Source organism: Ips typographus, linkage group LG12 (assembly GCF_016097725.1).
Source record: "Ips typographus isolate SLU linkage group LG12, UJ_Ityp_2.0, whole genome shotgun sequence".
NCBI lineage: Eukaryota > Metazoa > Arthropoda > Insecta > Coleoptera > Curculionidae > Ips > Ips typographus.
The window spans coordinates 5,032,278-5,043,279 of NC_138433.1; the positions used below are offsets into that span (position 1 = coordinate 5,032,278).

General features: G+C 33.6%; 1 long non-coding RNA gene across 1 annotated transcript; it reads left to right on the plus strand.

The window, feature by feature from the left end:
• The first annotated feature begins 1,907 nt into the window (after positions 1-1,907).
• On the plus strand, positions 1,908-7,399 carry LOC145736532 (uncharacterized). The gene is made up of 2 exons (XR_014179995.1): positions 1,908-2,206; positions 7,084-7,399. It is a non-coding gene; the product is annotated as an uncharacterized LOC145736532 (long non-coding RNA).
• Positions 7,400-11,002: the final 3,603 nt, after the last annotated feature.

The window sequence follows — 11,002 nt, forward strand, 5'->3', positions numbered from 1 at the left end:
TTATTCTATATTTGTTTGGTTTGTTGGGAATATATTGCCTAAACGAGCATCGTCCTCTAAAAACCTCTAATTTTACATCCACCGTAACGTAGTGAAAGGGTGAGTACGCATTTTTGCAGTTTGTGACAAATGCATCAAATACGTCTCTAATAGGTTGCCTATTTCTTTCTTTCATTACTGGTTTCAGCATTATCAAACCTCAGATGTTGAAGAATGATCTAGAATCTGTTTACTGACATTACCAGGCGAAAAAGTTCTACGGCCGTTCCTTGCATACTCTCTCGCTTACATGCAAGCGACTTGATTTTAGAACTCCAGCCATGTATGTACAGCAAACCAAATAATGCTTTAACCTCAGATTTATTTGTAAGAGCAGCATCTATTTCTCGAGAATAATTTGTAGCTGTTTTTCTAATGTCTTCGTTTTTGGTTGTTCGTTTTATGACGACAGGGTGGTCCAGTTTTAAATGTCAATAATTCACCATTCGATAGCCCATCAAAAAAAATAAGTTGACATGCATTATGTAATTTTTGTAAAAAATTCTTCCTAAAAAAGATACAGTCTCCCAAATTTCAGTTTAAAAAAGTTTTTTGGTCATAATTGTCAGACCGTTGGAGCGATTTTGATCAAATTTGGAACAAGCACTATTGAAATTAATACTCATTATGTGATGGTAATGACGTTTATCAAAATTGTTCAGTTGAATGATTTTCATTTTCCCGTCTTATTTTCTACTGTCACTGGACATTTTTCAAAAATTACACTAATTTTTTAATTTATGGTTCAAGTTCAAAAATGAAGTATTTCTTGTAACATTGTAATTTGAAACTTCGTCTACGAGATAATTCAGTTATTACGTTTAAAAACCCAAAAAAAAACTGATATCTGGCCGGGCAAAAATTGTATAGTTTGTTTTATAATCAATGAACTGTCAGTGGTTCGTTCTTCAAAAAATAAGCAGACATGCATGTTTTCCTTTTTTAAAAGAACTCGGTCCCAGGAAGATACAGCCTTCCAAAATTCAGCTTCAAAAATCGTTTTTTTTTTGTAACCGTAGAAGCAATTTAGATCAACTTTGGTTCAAGTATTTATAAAGCTAATACTCATTATTGAACGAAAGTAACTTTGGTCTAAGCTGTCCATGTAGATACAAAATAATTGGTTCACTTATTTTGAGCTACATTAATTTTTATACCTCTGGACTTCAAAGGGATGATAATTGATTATAATGAAGGGTTTTTTGTAGGTGGCTTTAACACCCGGTAATAAGCATCAGTTTCAAGTCCCTGTACCAAATTTGATCGGTTTTTACTTTCAACGGTCTGAGACTATAACAAAAGACAACGATTTTTCAGAAATTTAGAGGGCTGTATTTCTCCTAGGATGAGGTCTTTTATAAAATGACAAAAAACATAACAACTCATTTTTTGAAGAAGAATCCACTTCTTGTAGATTTATTTTTATAAAATAAAATTTTACAATTTTTTGCTGCCCGGATATGACCCTTTGATGAATTTTGAATAAAAATTTTACAGCAGATACATCATCTCTCTAAAACACTGTCATTTTTGTGAAATATCCAGTCAGCGTATGAAATATAGTGGAAAAATTAATCTTTCGGTATCTACGCCACTTAACAAGCTTGACAAAACTTCATTCACATCACATAATGAGCATTACATTCATAAGTACTTGTTCAAAATTTGATCAAAATTGCTCCAACGGTCTGACAGTTATAGCAAAAAACGATTTTTTAAACTAAATTTTGGAGAACTGTATCTTTCTTAGGAGCAAAATGACATAATGTATGGTATGTCAACTTATTTTTTGATGGTACTATCGAATAGTGGATTATTGACATTTAAAACTGGACCACCATGTATATGTAAAATTTATTCTGGTATAATTAATTGATGCTAATGTGGAAGGGTAGACAGAGCGTTTCAGGTTTTATCTGAGGAATGTTGTTAATATAAACAAATTTTGGTTCCAACAAATAGACTGTTCAGTTTGAGCCTGCTGAATTTCAAGGCTACTGACAATATGGCCAAAATGTTTAATTAAAACCCCTTTGTAAAATATAACCCTTCAAAATAAATTATTTAAAACAAATAAAAATTAATATGACGTCATATTTTGCTGCCTGCATGGTCAAAATTTTCTTGTCACTTTTATGTGTTTTTGTGTGCTGCTTTTTGTCGATAGGTAAGTCTATTTATAAAAACCTTTTTATAGTTTTTTTATTGAAATGTACAACCTTCTAGCTATTGTTCATCCGTAATCTTGTGTTGAAGAGGAAGTCCAAAACGTTAACATTAAAAAAAAAATTGACTTGAATGCTGTTTCATGAACTGAATGAAGTAAACTGGCCTGAAAAGTTGACCAAGAAAACATAACGAAATATTACATATAATTGGTCAAAGAAATTCAAGTTTAAAAAATTTATTTTTTTTGCTCTTTTTAACTAATTAGTCTTTATTATACTACTTATAGTCGGTTCACGACCTTGGCTCTTCTCTATGCTTTGAATTTTGAACTTTTGCCCCCTGTATATTTTTAACAACGATTTTTATTTGAGGTTATAGGAAAATATTTCTTTCAATTTCATTGCCGTGTTGCCAACTAACAATGAGATGTTCGATAATACAAGTGTCTTCCTCTTAGAGTTAAACAAGATTTATAAATTAATATATATTAAGTAACTTGTTTTATTTTGTTAAATCGGTTATTTCAAGGACAGCAAGCATTGGTGTTTTAATGATAGACATCTATTACTTATTAATTAATCCGTACTAAAATTGTTCTTTAATCTGTTGGTTTTTATACAGCCAAATAATGACAATTCTTTACTTAAATGTGACAACGTTCAGTGTTTTGAACTCTTTGAATAATAAACCAAAAAATTTCTTCCTCGGCGTTTTAAAAATTGTTGTCGTTTCATTATACAGGAAAAAATCTATTTATAGGATAGATATCCAAAAAGATCGTGAGCAGTCTATATGCACTATATTTCATTTTTTCCTAAGCTAACAATTTATACTACTTAAGAAATGTAGACACCGCTAATAAAACACAACATGTTAAATACACATATTTCACAGGTTTAGAGTCAAAGCTTATCTTTCTAACCGCGTTTTAGGTGTTTTATACAATACAACATACATTCTTATACTTATACAGGGTGTTTCAGGTTTTAATACGCAAACAAACCGTGCAATCTATGTCTAAAAATAACTATAGTTTGTAAAGTAAACTATATTCCAAAGATGCTTTGTTAAAGAAATACAGGATGTTAAAATTCTCTACCAATTTACATCATAAAATTCAGATGTTTACTTCTGAAAATAAAATTTAAAAAAAATTGTTTGAACGGTTACAGATACGGAATCAATAAATGATATAAAAAAGTTTCTAAATCGAATAAGAACCTTGAATTTTTAAGAAAAAACCATTATTGGCTCACTAGAAAACAATTTGGGGAGCTACAACTACAAGAAAATTAAAACTTCAACATTGTATTTCTTTAACGAAGCATTTAACAGCTTTAACCTAAACTAAAAAAGTGTGAATTCATACGATATAATATTATTAAATATTTTATCTATACTTTATATCCTGAATATTTTATATCATCAGTTGCAGCAGTTTGCAAAAAAAATATTAATGTTTCCAGTATGTTTATTATAAAATTTTTGGCAATACATACTAATGAGTTTCATTTTAAATTTGATATGATTTTTTAATCGAATATAATTATAATTCTTTAGGACAAGTCTGAATGCAAAATTTTCTAAACTTTTACATACACGAAACGTATTTTGTGGACTATATCCCGAATAAAAATCTACTGTCATTTCTATAATATAACCTCTTTTAGTTTAAATTGACAGATTTTATTAGATATGCCGGCAATTGGTTACATAGTAGCTATGATTTGAATAATTTGGTCACCAGAAGGATGGAATTTTAAAATGGGAAATAATTTATTGAATTTAATGGTCAATCTAACACCATTTGCAACCAAAACCATTCATCATTCATTTCTGTTTCGTTCTTGAGTTATTTTCAAAAAATCATAAACGAGCATTTTGAAAAAAGTGTTGTGTTGCAATGATTAAGCTAATTTGAAAATTTTTAAAATTTAACTTGAACATTGTTAGAGCAACTTTTTAAGGACTATTTTCCTGAGTATTTGCTTTTCAGTTCCCTCGTTTCGGTTTTGCAAGATATTATAAGATCAACTTTTTTTTCTTATGAACGAAATTCGAAAAGCTCGTTTTTTGCTTTGAAAGTATACAGGGTGATTCACGATGATGGAATATTAGAAATATCTAGAAAACGACTCAACATTTTACGCTGAAATTTTGAGCGTAGCCTAGGTTGAGTTCAAACTCTCTTTCCAAAATATCTTGGACTTTGCTATGTTGCCAGATCAGTCGGAAAGGACACCAACTTTTGATTTTCAAATGGAGCACCCTGCTTCTAATCTTATTTTTGAATTCCTCGTAAGAAGGTTAGTAATTAATGGTAATATTTCCCTATACCTATCTTGCACCGTTTCTTAGATATTTCATAAATAATGGTCGATTTATCAGCAAAACGGTAGTCTAAACATTAATTAAACTCTCAAGTCCTGAAAGGTTTGCTAATATGACCTTTTGTCCTCAGTTGGACAATACTACATAATTGAAAAGCCCAGAGAGAGAAAATGAAAAAAAAACCTACAGGGTGGTCAGTATTTACCTTTTAGTCGGACAGAAAGAAAAACTGCCAAACGTCCGTTTTTTTTATTGGATACATCGGTGGGTTATAGTTTGTATTAAAAGAATATCGTATATATATATATCGTTCAATCGTAATCCATACTACTCTGAATACAGACACCTGCTTCGGCTTAATGACTAGTTGTCATTCCTATAACCACAACATGTTCCGACAGATATTTGTGAAATTCAACTTGGTTTAAACTGAGCACAAGCAGGTGTCCGTATTCAGATTAGTATGGATCACGATTTTATAGGCACTTTATGGAAAAACTTTTAATAAGTCAGAAACAGTTGAAGTTAGGTATAGGAAGAATATACATAGATTTGTTCTAAATTTAATGTTCTTTTATTACAAACCATAATACATTATAGGATCCATTTAAAAAAACGAATTTCTGGTAGTTTCTCTATCTGTCCGACTTAAAGGTAAATATTTACCACCCTGTAGGTTTTCTCATTTTCGGTCTCTGGGCTTTTCAACCATGTGGTATTGTCTGACTGAAGACAAAATGTCACATAGGCAAACCTTTCAGGACTTGAGAGTTTAATTAATGTTTAGACTACCGTTTTGCTGAGAAATCCACCATCAATGTCTTGAAATCAAACTTTACAGGGTAGCCAACGTTGCTACACTGTCAAGTTTGATTTCTTGAATGAGATTGGAAACAGTGGGTTCCATTTGAAAATCAAAAGTTTCTGTTCTTTCCGAATGATCTGACAACACCGCAAAGTCCAAAATATTTTAGATCCAAACCTAGGTAGTACCCAACCTAGGCTATACTTCAAATTTAAACAAAAAATATGGAGGCGTTCTCTAGATACTTCTAATATACCATCAGCGTAAATCACTCTGTATAACATGTTGGGAAAAACTTTGTATTTATGTTAAAAAAAAAAATAAAAAGCAATTATTAAGGTGGCATTGACTTGCAAATACTACTTAAGCAATGTCGTTTTCGTCAAAACATCCAAAATAATTTTTAAAAAGCATCTAAATAAGTGAGCTAAAAATTGCAAAACCTATCGACAAGCGAACGGGACAACATTTGAGAATTTACCAGATTAGAACTAAATGGCGTTTATTTGCATTGATAGTCAGTTAAGTTTAGACCTTTATTTCATATTACATTTTTCATCATTTAGTTTATAGTGTGAAGTAGTAGTCCATTTTTCTCAAAGTGGAGGTGTAAGTGTAAAAGTGATGGGAAAGAACACACAGCCTTCTCCACAAAAAATTTATTCAAGCCCCCCAAAAATGTTAGAGGGGTCGCTCGACATATGTTTCGGGCACATAAGTACCCATCTTCAGGAGCCCATATGACAAGGTGAAACGCCGGCTGTCTTTCTTCAAAGGGGAGACAGCAAGACCCAAGTTTTTTTAAAAAATTAATATGCCGTAAGGCCAAACATTACTGTTGTGCTTAAAAAATCTTATTATGGAGAAAAAAACACTAAAGCTAAAGTAATACTAAATAGTTCACATTATAGTTTATAGTTCATCCCACATAACGTCAAACTGCGTTTGAATACATATAAATCGGAAAGCTGAGTCTGAAATGTCGGAATTTTGTAGTTTATTTCGAAAAAAATGTCTTTTGGTTAAAAAATAAACATACACTGTGAGTAAAAAGTCCGGAAACCCTTAACTATTTCGAAAAATATTCTACATATTGAAAAACATCGAATATAAAAATTTTCGCATTTTCAACGTTTTACCGTTATGTGATTAATGAATTTACAGGGTGTCACAAGATGGCAATGAAATGATGTTAAGTTTTTTCTTATGGAATGACATGTTTTAATGACATTTTCTGATTCCGTCTCTCAATCTGATATATCATGAAATATGTTGTATGGTTAACTTGTACAGTTGCAATCATCCATAATTATTATTTTTAAATCATCTAAATTTGACGATTTTGTAGCATATACCTTATTTTTTACGTGGCTCCATGGAAATAATTGTAGAAGCGTCAAATCTGGTTATCGAGATGGTAACTCATTTCAAGCAAACGAACAACACAAAATACAAGTTAACCATACAAAATGTCAAATATGCACAAGAATATCTCTAGGAAATAAGACGCTATTTACAAAGTGTGGTATTCACTGTATTTTAATAAATGTGCGTAGCCATCGATCTTTTGGTTACCATATCTATTGCAAAAACAGGTCAAAAAAGGTTTTTTAAGACTTTATCAAATTTTGGACATTGACACACTATAATAAATGTACATAAAGTCATAGCTATTCTGTCCTTTCACAAATTATATTTACGTTGGTTGAGAATTGATAGTAAGCTATTTTTTATTTCAGGCACAAGTTGCTGTGTACACAATTCCAATTTCCAAATGTGGATCATGAAGCAAAATAGCCTTACTACAAATGTTTGACGCGCCTAGAACCACGAAAGGAACGTCATGCCGTCAAATTTCATCAAAATCAACAATCCTGCAAGTACTTCTGTGGGCAACTTGATACCCGAATTAGCAATTGTGATCTATACCAAGTATACCACGAATACTATTGCCTTGAAAAAGGTTCAATGCATCTGATAAAATATAAATAAATGTATGGGATTTCAAAGCATGGAATTCTTATTTATTTTAATAATAAACTAAAGATGGTCGGGTGAGTTGGGTGTAGTTTTATTTTTTATTTTGCTTTTCTATTACTGTACTTTTACTGTTTTGCCATATGCAGCATTTATTATGTGCGTTACTTATTATTTCGTCAGGTCAACAGTATTTGGCCTTATTTGGAGTTCTTATTTAATGTCGGTAATGTGTATTAGCGAAAGTGTCATTCCTTTTAATGTCAATCTACGCATGGCGAACTGAGTAACTGTGCAAAAGTTGACATTGGGAGTGAACAAAGACCAGCAATCAGCCATTCATATCTACCAAACTTATTTACTGAATTTATTTATTCTTTACCGACCTCCTTGACTTGTTCGGTGTTCTTATTTTGCCCGGTTGTAGTGGTGCTTAAACTTAGAAAGAACTATGCAAAAACAACATTTTCCAAACTTAAAAACTTCCTATTAGCTTGCAGTCTGTCGCTAGCACTTAGACTACGGGTAGTAAAGTGTTACATATGGCCCATCTTACTGTACGGCGCAGAAACGTGGCCTCTCAAAGCTGGAACCCTGAACGGCATCGAAGCGTTTGAAATGTGGACCCACCGGAGACTCTTGAGCGTGCCGTGGACCGCACATGCCACGAATGAAGAAATTTTAGGAACTGCAGGCTACGAACGAGAAATACTTAGCATCGTTAAAGAAAGAAAAGTTTCCTACCTCGACCATATCCTTAGAGGTGGCAAATATCACATTCCTACACTAATTCTACAAGGAAAAATGTAGGGGCATCGAGGTCGAGGAAGAAAGCAACACTACTGGCTAAAAAACATACCGGACTGCTGTAACATCAGCGACGCAGTCACCATATTTGGAAGAGCCGAGAACGGCACTTGGCACATTGTATGAAGAGTACAGACAATCGCTAACGTGCAGATAAGCAAAGGGCACAAGAAGAAGCAGTCGCGCAATTAAGTACGCGTATGTGACATAATGCTGCACGGTCTATATCGGACCTCGTTCTGCCTTACCAGATCAAGGACATACAAAATATTTCTCTCAATTTTTTTACATTTCATGTCATCCTCCTGATCGGGGTCACTTTTAATTAGAAGTAACCTAATCAAGTCATGAGGGGTCGAAAGGGAGCAATTTTAAAACTTGATAAGTTAGATGGCAAAAGGTTGTGTATATAGCAACTTTGAGTTTTTAAATGTAAAAATTTTAAAAACCAAGAAGACACCTTATTATGTTTTCCAGATATTTAATAATAATTAGAAAGTATACTTAATGTCAATATAAAAAAACTCGACATAACACCAATGAAAAGGTAATTCGAAGCATCAACTGAGAGAGGTTGAGGTGCTTTTCTTAACTTTAATATTGCTCTCTCAATTGAATCGTTAACTTTCAGGATCCTTTCTATCACATAGAAAGTACTGTTACATCTAGTATACACTTCCTGTAATAATTTGTACTCCTTATAAGTAGCATTTCCATCGATGTTTTGCTTTTTCATGAAAAGGATCCATAATAAAAAAAGTCATTCATCGAGTAGAATTAATAATACATTTTTTACATTTTTTTAAAAACACTTAAAGGTCGTTATTCTTTTAATATGATCTGGTAGGAGATTAAAGCATTTTAAGGACATGTATACAGGACTTTTTTTTAACAAAGTTGATCTGTGTTGATGGTAATTTACATCTGCTGTTCTGCTGCTGTAAGTATGAAACGTTTCCAGATTAAATCTACTCTTATTTTTAAAAAAGAATGACACATTCATATACATACAGTCCAAAAACTGTTAATAGACGATTTTCCCTAAATTTACTTCTGCAAGAATCCCTAAAGCCCATCTTAAGTATAACTCTTATAGCGCGGTTTTGAGCAACAAATAGTTTGTTCATTGAACTGTTTCAACCCCAGAAAATAATCCCATATTTAATAACGGACTCGAAGTTTGCACAGTACAAAATTTTCAAGCTATTTGTATCCTGCAGATACCTAGATGTAATCCTTATTCCGTAACATATTGAAGCAAGTCTATGTATCAACCCTTGCACATGTTCATCCCAGTTCAGAAATTCATCCATAGCAAGTCCCAAGACCTCCAGACAGAGTTCCTGAAACTTCTAGACGAAAATGGATTAAAGAAGATCACCAAACTTTTCAACAACATCTACAAATCAGGTAAAATACCACAAGAATGGCTAGTCTCAGAGTTCATTGCACTGCCAAAGAAACAAGGCGCAAAACGATGTGAAGAATATCGAACGATAAGTCTGATGAGCCACCTGCTGAAAACCTTTCTCAAAGTCATCCATAAAAGAATATACAATCGATGCGATAACCTAATCTCCCGAAACCAGTTCGGGTTCGTCAATGCGATGGGAACCAGAGAAGCACTCTTTGCTGTCCAAGTCCTTGTCCAGAGATGCAGAGACGTTAACCTTGACGTTTACTGTTGTTTAATTGACTACGCCAAAGCATTTGACCGGGTTCAACATGGCAAAATGATGGAAATATTAAAGAAGACAGGGATCGATACCAATGACCTGAATATCATAAGTAGCTTGTACTGGGGCCAGTCGGCAACAATAAGAGTCGACGGAGAAACAACTGAGGCCGTCAAAATAATGCGAGGAGTGAGGCAGGGCTGTGTACTCTCACCCCTGCTATTCAACATCTACTCCGAGCAGATTTTTAAAGAGGCGCTCGACGACGAAGAAGAGGAGGGCATCTCAATAAATGGGAAGAAATTGAGTAATATAAGATACGCGGACGACACCATCGTGTTGGCAGATAGCCCACAAGCACTACAACAACTTATCAACAAAATAGCAAGAGTTAGTAAGGAATATGGTTTGGACATAAACATACAAAAGACCAAAATTATGGTCATTAGCAAAAACAAGATCGACAACATCCAGTTATCCATCAACAACCAACCAATAGAGAGAGTACCACACATCACGTACCTGGGAACACGTATAAACGAGAACTGGGACGCAACTCAAGAAATCAAATCACGAATCGCCAAAGCCACAGCCGCCTACAACAAAATGAGCAAACTCTTCAGAAGCCATGATCTTACACTGGAAACAAAAATGAGACTTCTCAGATGTTACATCTTTTCTATCCTCTTATACGGGACGGAATATTGGACACTCAATGAAAGCACATCCAAGAAAATAGAAGCCTTCGAAATGCGACTCTATCGAAGAATGATGAGGATATCATGGACCGAACATATCACTAATGAAGAGGTACTAAGAAGGATGAATAAACAAAAAGAAATTATGAACACCATCAAGATCCGAAAACTGCAATATCTGGGCCCCATCATGAGAAACGACTCCAGGTACTCCTTACTCCAGACAATCATCCAGGGAAAAATCGATGGAAGAAGAGGTCCAGGAAGGAGAAGAATATCTTGGCTGCATAACCTCAGGAAGTGGACCGGAAAAACATCAACCGAACTCTTCCGCATTGCAGTAAACAAGGTTAGGCTCGCCATGCTGATTGCCAACATCCGTAACGGATAGGAACCACAAGAAGAAGAAGAAGTCCCAAGAAGTCCCAAAGCGACAAAAACTGCTGTCTTTCTGTTTTTGATTGTGAACTGTCTATTCCCTACAAGAAGATTAGTGTCAT